Source organism: Parus major, chromosome 5, assembly GCF_001522545.3.
Source record: "Parus major isolate Abel chromosome 5, Parus_major1.1, whole genome shotgun sequence".
NCBI classification, from domain to species: Eukaryota; Metazoa; Chordata; class Aves; order Passeriformes; family Paridae; genus Parus; species Parus major.
In genome coordinates, this window is record NC_031774.1 from 1,867,110 (window position 1) to 1,876,884 (window position 9,775).

Genomic DNA, 9,775 nt, shown 5'->3' on the forward strand with positions numbered 1-9,775 from the left:
CCGGGCCGGGCCGAGCCGAGCCGAGCCGAGCCGGGCTGGGCTGAGGGGCGCGACAGGGCGGCCGCGCCGGGCCGGGCTGAGGGGCATTGCTACCCAACAGCGGGAAGTGAGCTCTGGAGGCTTTTCTGTCAGAATTAGTTTCCAGTTTATGCGTCGGGCCACTCACTTCACTTTTTCCAAACGCCTACAAGTCTTGGGTGGGTCGTGGTAAAGATGAACCAGGGGATCAGGATTCGCTGCGTTTGTCTGAGGAAAAGCTTTGCGTTCAGGTGCTGGCGAACACCTCCCCGTGCTTGCTCAGATCTTGTCCTTAAAAGTGCTCCAGTCTAGAATTCACCTATTTCAGTGGCCTCTTCCTGACTTGTTCGTTTTGTTTTGGACGTCTCCGCCAGACTTACCCGAGTTGTTGCCAAGTGCACAAATGCAGCCCGTCTCCTAGGTCGGCAGGCGTTTAAAATTATATATATATATATATATATATATATATATATTCTTTGGCAGGAGCCGGGCCCGGTGAGGTGTTTCATTCCCTTGGGAGCTGAAGGAGCGCTTCCCTGGGATGTGGAAGTGCAGGGAGCGCCGACACGGACAGGCACCCCACAGCTCTGCTGGCTTACTGGATAGTAAAGGTTTTATGCTTTAATGTCTCCAGTGTTAAGTCTCCTTGGACAGAGAACAATATATTCGTATCTTAATATATGGCTGCAGTAAAGCTTCCATGACTCTGGTTTATTTCAAATGTGAGTTCATTAGCCCCTTTGTATACAGTGAAATAGACAGCAATTGCATTTATTTCTCAAGGTGTTGCTTTTGGGGTAGCAAGGCTGCAGAGCACAGATGGGCTGAGGCATTAGATGTGGGTTGGAATATTCATGCATCAAATATTACTGAAATACTACTTTTCAGAGAAAGTGGCCTCCTTCCAAGTGACTGTGCCTTTTGGTGTAATGGCGGTTTTTTCTTTGTTTGTTTTTTTTGGGTTTGTTTTTTTTTTCTCCCCCCCAAAAAACCCCATCTACTTTTGATGCAAGCCTTTGCATTTAGGGTAGGGTATGGCTCTGTCAGCCAGCAAATACAGCACAAGTTGATGCCTTTGGGGCTTAAGGGCTGATTGCAAGGCAGGTTGCTCAGGCAGACATTCTCTATTTACAAGATACTCAAGCACTCCATTTTCTTAATGTGTTTTCTCTTTTCTCTGCCTGTTATAAGAAACATTCTGCAATTTGTGTCCTATGAGTGCTCACCATTGAGTCAGGCATGACCTGGGCTTCGACGTAGAGTTTCTAGTGAACTGAACATATGTGAATATATATGGCTAAATTATTTTGCCTTGCTGAAGTTGACAGTAGGTATTCTCAAATTGCTCTTTATTTGGTGTAATGAGACCTTTCTTCTCTCTCTTTGCCTCTCAGGCACACCAGAGTTATTAACTGGGGGGAAATTTTATCACTACCATATGATTTCTTTAAAAATCATCCAGCCAAGGAAGTCACCCTTCTTATGGTAATAAGAAATGAGTACGTCATCTGATGTTCTTTTCATAAGCCTAATTTAACTGCTTGAGGGGAGATAGGCTGCTTTAAACACAACCACTTTAATTAGCATTAAATGGTTTGAATTTAAGTCTTTTGGGGATAGAACTTCATTGGTAATGAGATAAATTTTAGATTGACCATATAAGCACACCTTGCATGTGTTTAAGCTTTCTGTTTCTCGTGTGTTTAGTCAGTTTTCATGTACACAAACTCTGGATCAGATGAGCTACTGAAATGGAGCACAGCTGTGCTGACAAGAAAAGAGCTGTGCCCACTTGTGCCAACTGAACAGGGGTCCCCTCTGTGGTCACACTTATAACTGATTTATTTTTAAGTAAAGGATGGGATGGCTTCTTGGTCAGGTATTTCTATTGTCAGAAATGCAAGCTTTTATTTCTGACTTCTTGTGCAACCTGGAGCAAGCAAGTTCCCTCACTCTTTGTCTATAAATTGAGTATTATTAAGTTTAATTCAGTGATGCATAAAATGGGATAAATACTTAGATTAGTTGGCCTTCAGTGTCAGAGTATGAAAATAAATACCTTTAAAGAGCCAGTTCCTGAGCCAGGTTAAGTTGAAATGCTTTCCCTAAACCCCTGGAGGAATCAGTGTAGGTTCTGAAGGCCTGATCCATGTGCCTCTTGGGAGGTCTTCTGAAGCTCAGCCTTTACAAAAATATCAGGGTTTGCATATTGGACATGCTGTAAAGGCTGGAAGAATCTGTAAATGTTACTTATTAATGGTGTCTATTATTAGAAGGAAAAAAAGCTTCTGTTAAATTTTTCAAATTGTCAGTGCATTTAAAGCTGAAGCAAATTTGATTCTGCTGGCTGCACAAAAGTTGGTCACCATCACTACTATGGTGGGCTTTTTTCCTTCTTTGCTTTGACAACACTTTGCAAAGCTTGAGGAGAAAAATTATACACAGCTGTAGTATACTTTTAAAGAAAAATCTGAGTCTGTGTAATCTAAGGGAAGGAAATAATAAAGCTGAGGAAACACTAAAATATCTGCAGGCTACTTGGCTTTGGTAAAATGACTTTGCATTGAAAATATATATTGTACTTGCCCAATAGAATGTAAAATATTATTTATTTACTCTGTGATGAGGGCTGACCCACTTATTTCTGTCCCATATTAAATGGTGAGGGGCATGAACACTATCTCCAGGTTAATATTTCACCGTTCTCCAAGTCTTTTTTGTCCTTGTCAAATATTACACAGCTTCTGTGTATGGCTGAGCTTTTCTTGCTAGATGTGGTTAGGAGAGAAAATTAGTTTTGGCCCACTCCATGCAGACCTCCAAAAGAAAAGGCCTGAGGGGGAGATTTTATTTAGTAACCCTTTACACCCCTGCATAGCAATCGAGTGCTTCAGCACAGCCCCAAATGCCTTTCTGCAGCTGTGAAAGGCACTGGTTGGTGTGCAAAGGGTGGCTCAGCTCCCACAGTGGCCACAGCAGCACATCCCTGTAGCCCTGGACTGGCAGAGCTGGCTGGAGAGTCTGTGCAGCACTTCTGCTCTGGGGCTGTGCTATAATCACACACTGCAGGTGTCTGCACAGCCCTTTGGGGTTTTGCCTGTCACACGTTTATCCAGCTCAAAGTAACCAGCTGCTGGTTTATAATTCATATAGAAATGGATGGGTGTAGAGTATGGATGCCAATCAGCACAGTATTCTATGTTCTTCATCTACTTCCTAGGTTGCTTATACCCTCTGCTAATTCTTTATACGGGATGGGTCAATTTCTTTTCAGTCCCTGTGACCAACAAAGGGTGTCTGGATAACAGAATTATGGAGTTCATTTATTTCACAGAAATGTCTTGCCTCTTACCTATAGAGTGATGCTGTGAACCTCAGGATATTAAGAGTGAATAACAAAAGAGGATGAATGCACTCCATTTTCAGGCAGGCTGGTGGGTTGTGCAGGCAGTGGGCACTCGGCAGTCCTTAGCTTTAGAATATCAGTGTTGGGATACACATAGGAAGATGTTCCTAGACATTATGTCTCTAGGCAGATTCCACATTAAATAAGGAAAGACCAGGAGGGAGAATGAGATGGAAGCTGCAAGCCTATGTCAGGCAATAAAAGCATGTAAACTATGCTGTTTGACACTGGGAAAGAATCCAGTTTGGTTTCCCCCCCTTGTACTGAGGGTGATGAGAAATGGCGAGCTTGGTTCTGTTCCCCCACTGTAAAGTTTTAGATAAATTATCTCCACACAACTTGACTCCGGGGCAGGTTTTCTTTCCCTACTTTGTTCTTTATGTCTAGGCTATTTGCAACTCTCTCTGACATTTTGCTAGAACTTCTATGGCTTTTCTTTCATCAGTATTTATTTTTTAAATTACAGTATTTTCCTCTTCTCCGTCCTCCAGAAACATAACCATTTGTGTTTTGCTATATGCCGATTCCTTTATGTCACAGGAGAATGTTGGGTGAAAAGAAGACTACTACTTTGTCCCTGTGCTTTCTCCTGTGTTGTGTCATTTTGTTCTGCTAGACAAACTATCTTTGATTTAGTGGTGTTGAAGTATGAGTGCATAATAGATTATCTGTCACTGGACCAAATCAATCATGGTTAACAGTGTATTGACAGGGAATATAGCAACTATCCTTGACCTGAGGTTTAAAGCACCTGTTGCCAACATCATGTGGTTTCTTGCTGCTGCCTGCCATGAACTTTAAGGCAGAATATTCTTTATCAGCTCTTTTATTATAACATATGTACTAGTTTTGTCTCTGACCTGTTTTTTTTTTTTCTTTTTAACTAATATAGGCCTCCCTTTTAATTTGTGTAGCACAGAAGAACCCGGCCAGGCAGCACTCAGAGTTTTAAAAATAAAAGAGAGAAAACCTCTTTTGATTTAAATAGAAGCCAGCCTTTGAACACTGAGATAACGCTGAGATTTTCATTGTAGTTACCCTGCCATCTAATTGCCCAGGCCAGCATGTTTTACATACTCATTTGTGGTACCTGTTTTCGGAGGGAAAGTATGGAATTATTTTTGTGCATTATGGCAGTTCCTTTGCTCCTTTACTCACTTTAAGCATTTATGCTTCAGCTTTTCTTTCCCACAGCCCTAGGCATTTGTAACAGCATCATTTAATGTTATAGCCAAATGTTCCTGCTGTTTGCTGTGTAGCATAAGAGCTGCAGCAGGTTCTGTTGGAGAAGGAGTCCTTTTCCTCCCCTGTGAGGGTGTTTTGGTATTTGCCCCATGATCCTGGTCATGGGGCCAGACAGAATCGTTCCTCTGGGCTGTGATGGGCAGGTGAGGAAGTGCTCTTGTTCCCAGTGATAGTGGTGCTTGTCTGAATTCAGAGATGCCAAGGGTGATTTGAGCATGTGAACATCCCTGCTGAACTTACTGGTACTTTAGTTCAGTATGTGCTGCAGCCCATTTGAGACCAGTGGCTTTGTGTGGTTCAGTGTCTTGGGACAAAAAGACGGACTCTGACCCAGTTGTCCAAAACTGAAAGCTTTAATAATACAAAAACAACAAACACTAAACCTCACAGGGTATATGGAGCAAACTGGAGGGTATATGGAGCAAACTGGGAGAGAGGGAGTCCAAGGAGGATTGATACACAAGGCAGAGGCAAAAAATCCCTGGGTCAAGGGTCTGACAGGGATATATCTAAACTTGGATTAGAGGAGGAGTTTAAGGGAAGGATCCAATAGGGGGGGTGATGAGGAATATTAAAATTTCTGTGGCAAAACATAGCCAACCATAACACAGAGAACAAACAACTTTCTAGCTAGATTAACATAAGTGAAACTGGAGGAATTATGGGGCAAAACTTGTTCACCCTCACAGAGAGGGATTTTCCCACAGCCTTATGCCATCATCTAGCATCTCTTTATTATATTCAACCCCAACAATGTGCTTAAATGCTGTGCTAAAGTAGGAGCTTATTTTGGATCTCCATGCATCTTTACAAAGATGAAATGGTGATGTGAAGTAAGTAAAGGAATTAGTGCCAAGTGAAAAATAAAAGACTTGGAGTACATTATTGATGTACTTTTCTACTTCAGGAGAAATGGATTTGGTCAGCTTCCAAGCAAGCAGTGTCTTTTCTGTAGTTTGGCTTGTGGTTTGTGGACAAATGAAAATATATTTTGTCTATGAACAATGGTACTAAACCTTCATCTTCCTTATCAGAACATCCATATATTCACACAAGAATGACCCAGCTTCTCCCATAATGGATTTTTCCTCATTGTTCTCTGTTTTGTTTTATGGACATGGCAGGTGTTTAGCCTAGAGAAAAGAAGGCTGAGGGGAGACCTCATCATTCTCTACAACTGCCTGAAACAAGGTTGGTGTTGGTCTCTTCTCACAGGTAACAAGTAACAGGATGAGAGGAGATGGCCTCAAGTCGAACCTGGGGAGGTTTAGATTAGGTAGTAGGAAAAAATTTCTTCATAGAAAGGAATAGTAGAATATTGCAATAAACTTCCCAGGGAAGTGGAGGAGTCACCATCCTTGGAGGTGTTAAAAAATCATGTAGATATGTCACTGAGGGTGTGGTTTAATGGTGAACAGGGTGGTGTTACTGGATGGATGGTTTCTCTTGATGATCTTAAAGGTCTTTTCCAACATGAGGAATTCTACAATTCTATCCAAATGCTTTCTTTCATTGTCTCCTAATCCAGACACCCTATGCCTTCTGTTTGCGTAATTAATGATATGCTAATATCTTTTCTTCTCCTTATCTCCCAAACAGGGTTTTTTTTTAAGGGGAAGAAGAAATGTTTTCCTCTGTGGACCAGCCTGGAAATACATGCTGTTGGCAAGGACAAGGTGATAGTTTGCTTCCTGTTTGGGTCAGAAGTGAGGAGGTTTATGGTGACTCTTAGCTCCTGCTCTTCTGTATTTGTTCCTTTTTCCTGTTTGATCTATGCAAGAAGCTTAAAGTGGGATCATGGTGCTTATTGCAAGCTGCCTGGGAGAAAATAATTGTGTTCCTACGTTGCTAATCAGTTTAATCCTCCCACCAAAGGCACAGCCAGGCACTGGAGGGTCGATCTCCATCATTTCTGCTGCTCCTGTTGGCAGTCACATTCCTGCTCTATTCCCTGGCAGAAGGTGACACCATGCCCAGTTAGCTGTGTGCTGTGTGGGACACTGACCTGGGGCTGGGGGAGTGCCTGGCTGCTGGGTGACCACATCATGGTTTGCATCTGGAGCCCCATAGGATGTTTCAGATGACCAGGGCCCAGCTTCCTACTGCTGTGAAAACAGGTGGAAACTCTGAACTTTCCTCACAGCTTGAAAATGTGGAGATGTGAAATATGTTTTGTACCCACAGGTATTGCTGATTTACTGGTTTTTGTGGGAATTCTTGCATGCACGCTGAAGAGTAATTGTGTGAACCATATTCCTAGGAGAGCTTCAGGCATAATTCATAGAGGAAACAATATCAGGCACTATCAGTTGATTTGTATGTAGACATCTAAACAATAGATCATGCTTTAAGAGGATCATGTATTGCAAAACTGCAGGGTTCCAGCAGATTTATTTCTTGGGACAAAGCTGTGGAATTAAGTAATTCTGTCTCCTGAGTTTTTCATTTTATAAGTGCTTAGCTGCTGCAGACAAAACTTTAAGGAACTTTGAGCATCATCATACAAAGGCTTCAGACTATCCTTTTGCCAAAAACTCCTAGTGAATGAATGAATTCAAAAGAAAATATCGTTCATCATGATAACCTGTAGTCAAGCATAGAGAAGTTGAGCTGAAAACAAAGGCACAGAAACTGCATTTTACACACTTTATATTCTTCTCATGGTGAGAATTTGAAGATACACATCTGTTTGATTTTTTTTTTTCCCTTAGCTAGATTGTGATATCCATATATTCCTCATGTCCAGTCCAGCAGAGCTGAAATATAGACCTGGCTCTGTGTGAGAGCTGTGATGGATTTTATAACTGTGTTGCAAAGTTTCACATTTCTGTGTGCCAGACCAGGGAACTGCATCTCCATTTCAGGAAAAAAATGATCTCACAGTGTGCCTAGTGTGTGATTTGTGTGCCAGTCACACCTCTCGTCACTGTGTTCAGCACACATGCAATGCACTCCTGTATTTTGCTTGGCTCAGGTCTGAGGAAAGCCAGGTTACAAAAAAGTGTTTAAAGTTTTTACTAATGCATTTATTATGGTGCAGTATTGGATTATCACCTGCAGGAGCCCAAATGTGAAAACAGTTTTGTGACATCCAGCTAATACAGCAACATGGAGATGGAGCTCAAGAGGAGAACCCTGATCATTGTTTATAATAAATGTGAAACAAATAAACAGCTATTGGAGGACAAACAGGTGATATTATCAAGAATGGTACTGATCTTTGTTTTGCTTTTGACAAAATAATGGAGTCCTTATTTCCTTAAATCTGTATAAAACAAAGAATTGGTATAAAAAGCACAGGTCTGACCTCACTACTTCTTTAGAGTGACATAACTTGGTACTTTTTATCCTCTCTTCCTTTAACTGATATAGTTAATGATATTGATACAAGTAAGGTAGATGCAGGATGTTTTAAATTTTATGGGAAAATGTTTTTAATGTTACTTTTTAATATATCAGTCAAACAGCTGCTTCTTCTCCTTTCTATGAAGGTCAATGAGAGCCTGGTGGAGGTTTCAGGAGAGAGAGAAGGAAGTGGATGTTTTGTGTAAGTAATGCCACCAGTGGTGGAAGTGCACGCAGAGTTACAGAAGGGCATGAGCAGAAGACAAAAAGCAAGTGTTTCCAGAAATCACAATTTTTTGTTATGGGATTTCTTTAGATGCTGTCAAAAGTTTTGGCACCAGTTGCTGTTGTAAAGAGGGTGGTGTGTTAGATTTAACCCAGAATTTATCTATTTTTTCCATACTGGAGATATCCAAGAACTGAAGTATAGGCTGTTCTTTTCAGTTATTTGCTTTTCAGCATTTCCTTGTCATGTGTCACTGATGACCTGTTCTACTCTTGGTTCCCTTGTCCCTTCACTGATAATCTCACAGGAGACCTCACCCTCATTTTCTTAGTGAATTCTGTGACTGCTGAACTTCATCTATGTGTAAAATACTAATGCATCTCCTTTCCTTCACTCCAGCTCTTCAGACATCTCCTTGTTCCTTCAGTGCCATTCATTTTCACACCACCTCTTCCAGCCACCAGCACTTCTCCTTTCAGGAGTTCAGAGCACTCTGACCAGCTCGTATCTCAGTATCTCAGGAGTTGACTGTGACCACGTGCTCCTTTCCCAATAGCTTTCCTGCAGGGTTGTGTTTCCATAAAATCCCTTTTGGTTTTTCCTGATCTTTGTTAATGGTGCCATTGCTGAAAGAAAATGTTTAGCAGGATCAAAGTCAGTTAAACTTTGCTCAATTAAAATGCTTGTTGAGCACAAAAGAAGTGAGATTGCCAAAGACATGAGCAAATACTGACCCTTCTCAGATTTAGGATATTACTGAGATGCTGCTGCTTTATCATCCTTGGGGTCTGGGGGTAAAGGTTTGGATTGTAAGGAAATTTTGTGGTTTGGTTGGGCTTTGGGGGTACAGTGATACTCTTGCTGGTCCTGAAGGAGCAACCAACTGGTGTTCCCAGATTTTCTTTGTGGTTTCTGACCTAGAAAGGTGACTCCTTTATTGAGTAGACATGCATGGGACAGGGAGGAGCGCAATGAATGTGGTGAGCAAAAGAAACCGAAGCACCGTAAGTAAAGAGTCAGAGGAACTGAACTGGGAGGACCTCGCTGTAGATCTGTGGGTCCATGGCCTCACTGTCTGCTAAGGCACTGCCTCAGAGGCCAGGGAAGCTCGTGGGAGATCATCATTGCCACTGCATGCTCAGCTTGTCCCATTGTTTCAAGGACCTGTGGTGAGCTTGAGGGTTTTGTTTTGTGTTGCTCAATGCTGCTGTTCTGCTGGGAGCATACTTCAGCACCTGCTGGTTTTCCAAGCACAGTGGTTTTCCAAGCTGATTACATAGAAGCAATCTTGGCTGCTGTGCTTCCTGGCATAAGGTCTACTAGTGGAGAGATGAGAGAAGGCTTTGGGGTCTTTCCTTTTTCTGTGGTGGTTAAATGCCAAGGCTTTCAATAACTTCAGTTCCAGCTGGGTCATTGGGATTCTGAACTATGTACTTCAGCATAGCTTATGGATTTTAAACCTGTCACATTGTACTTTTATTATAGATATGGTCTTGCACTTGCAAGCTGTTTTCTTGATCTTTTGCCAGCAAGGC

General features: G+C 41.9%; 1 long non-coding RNA gene across 1 annotated transcript; it reads left to right on the plus strand.

The window, feature by feature from the left end:
• Window positions 1–56: 56 nt before the first annotated feature.
• Window positions 57–8,216, plus strand: LOC117244606. The gene is made up of 4 exons (XR_004498042.1): window positions 57–5,860; window positions 6,269–6,345; window positions 7,730–7,861; window positions 8,161–8,216. It is a non-coding gene; the product is annotated as an uncharacterized LOC117244606 (long non-coding RNA).
• The last annotated feature ends 1,559 nt before the right edge of the window (window positions 8,217–9,775 follow it).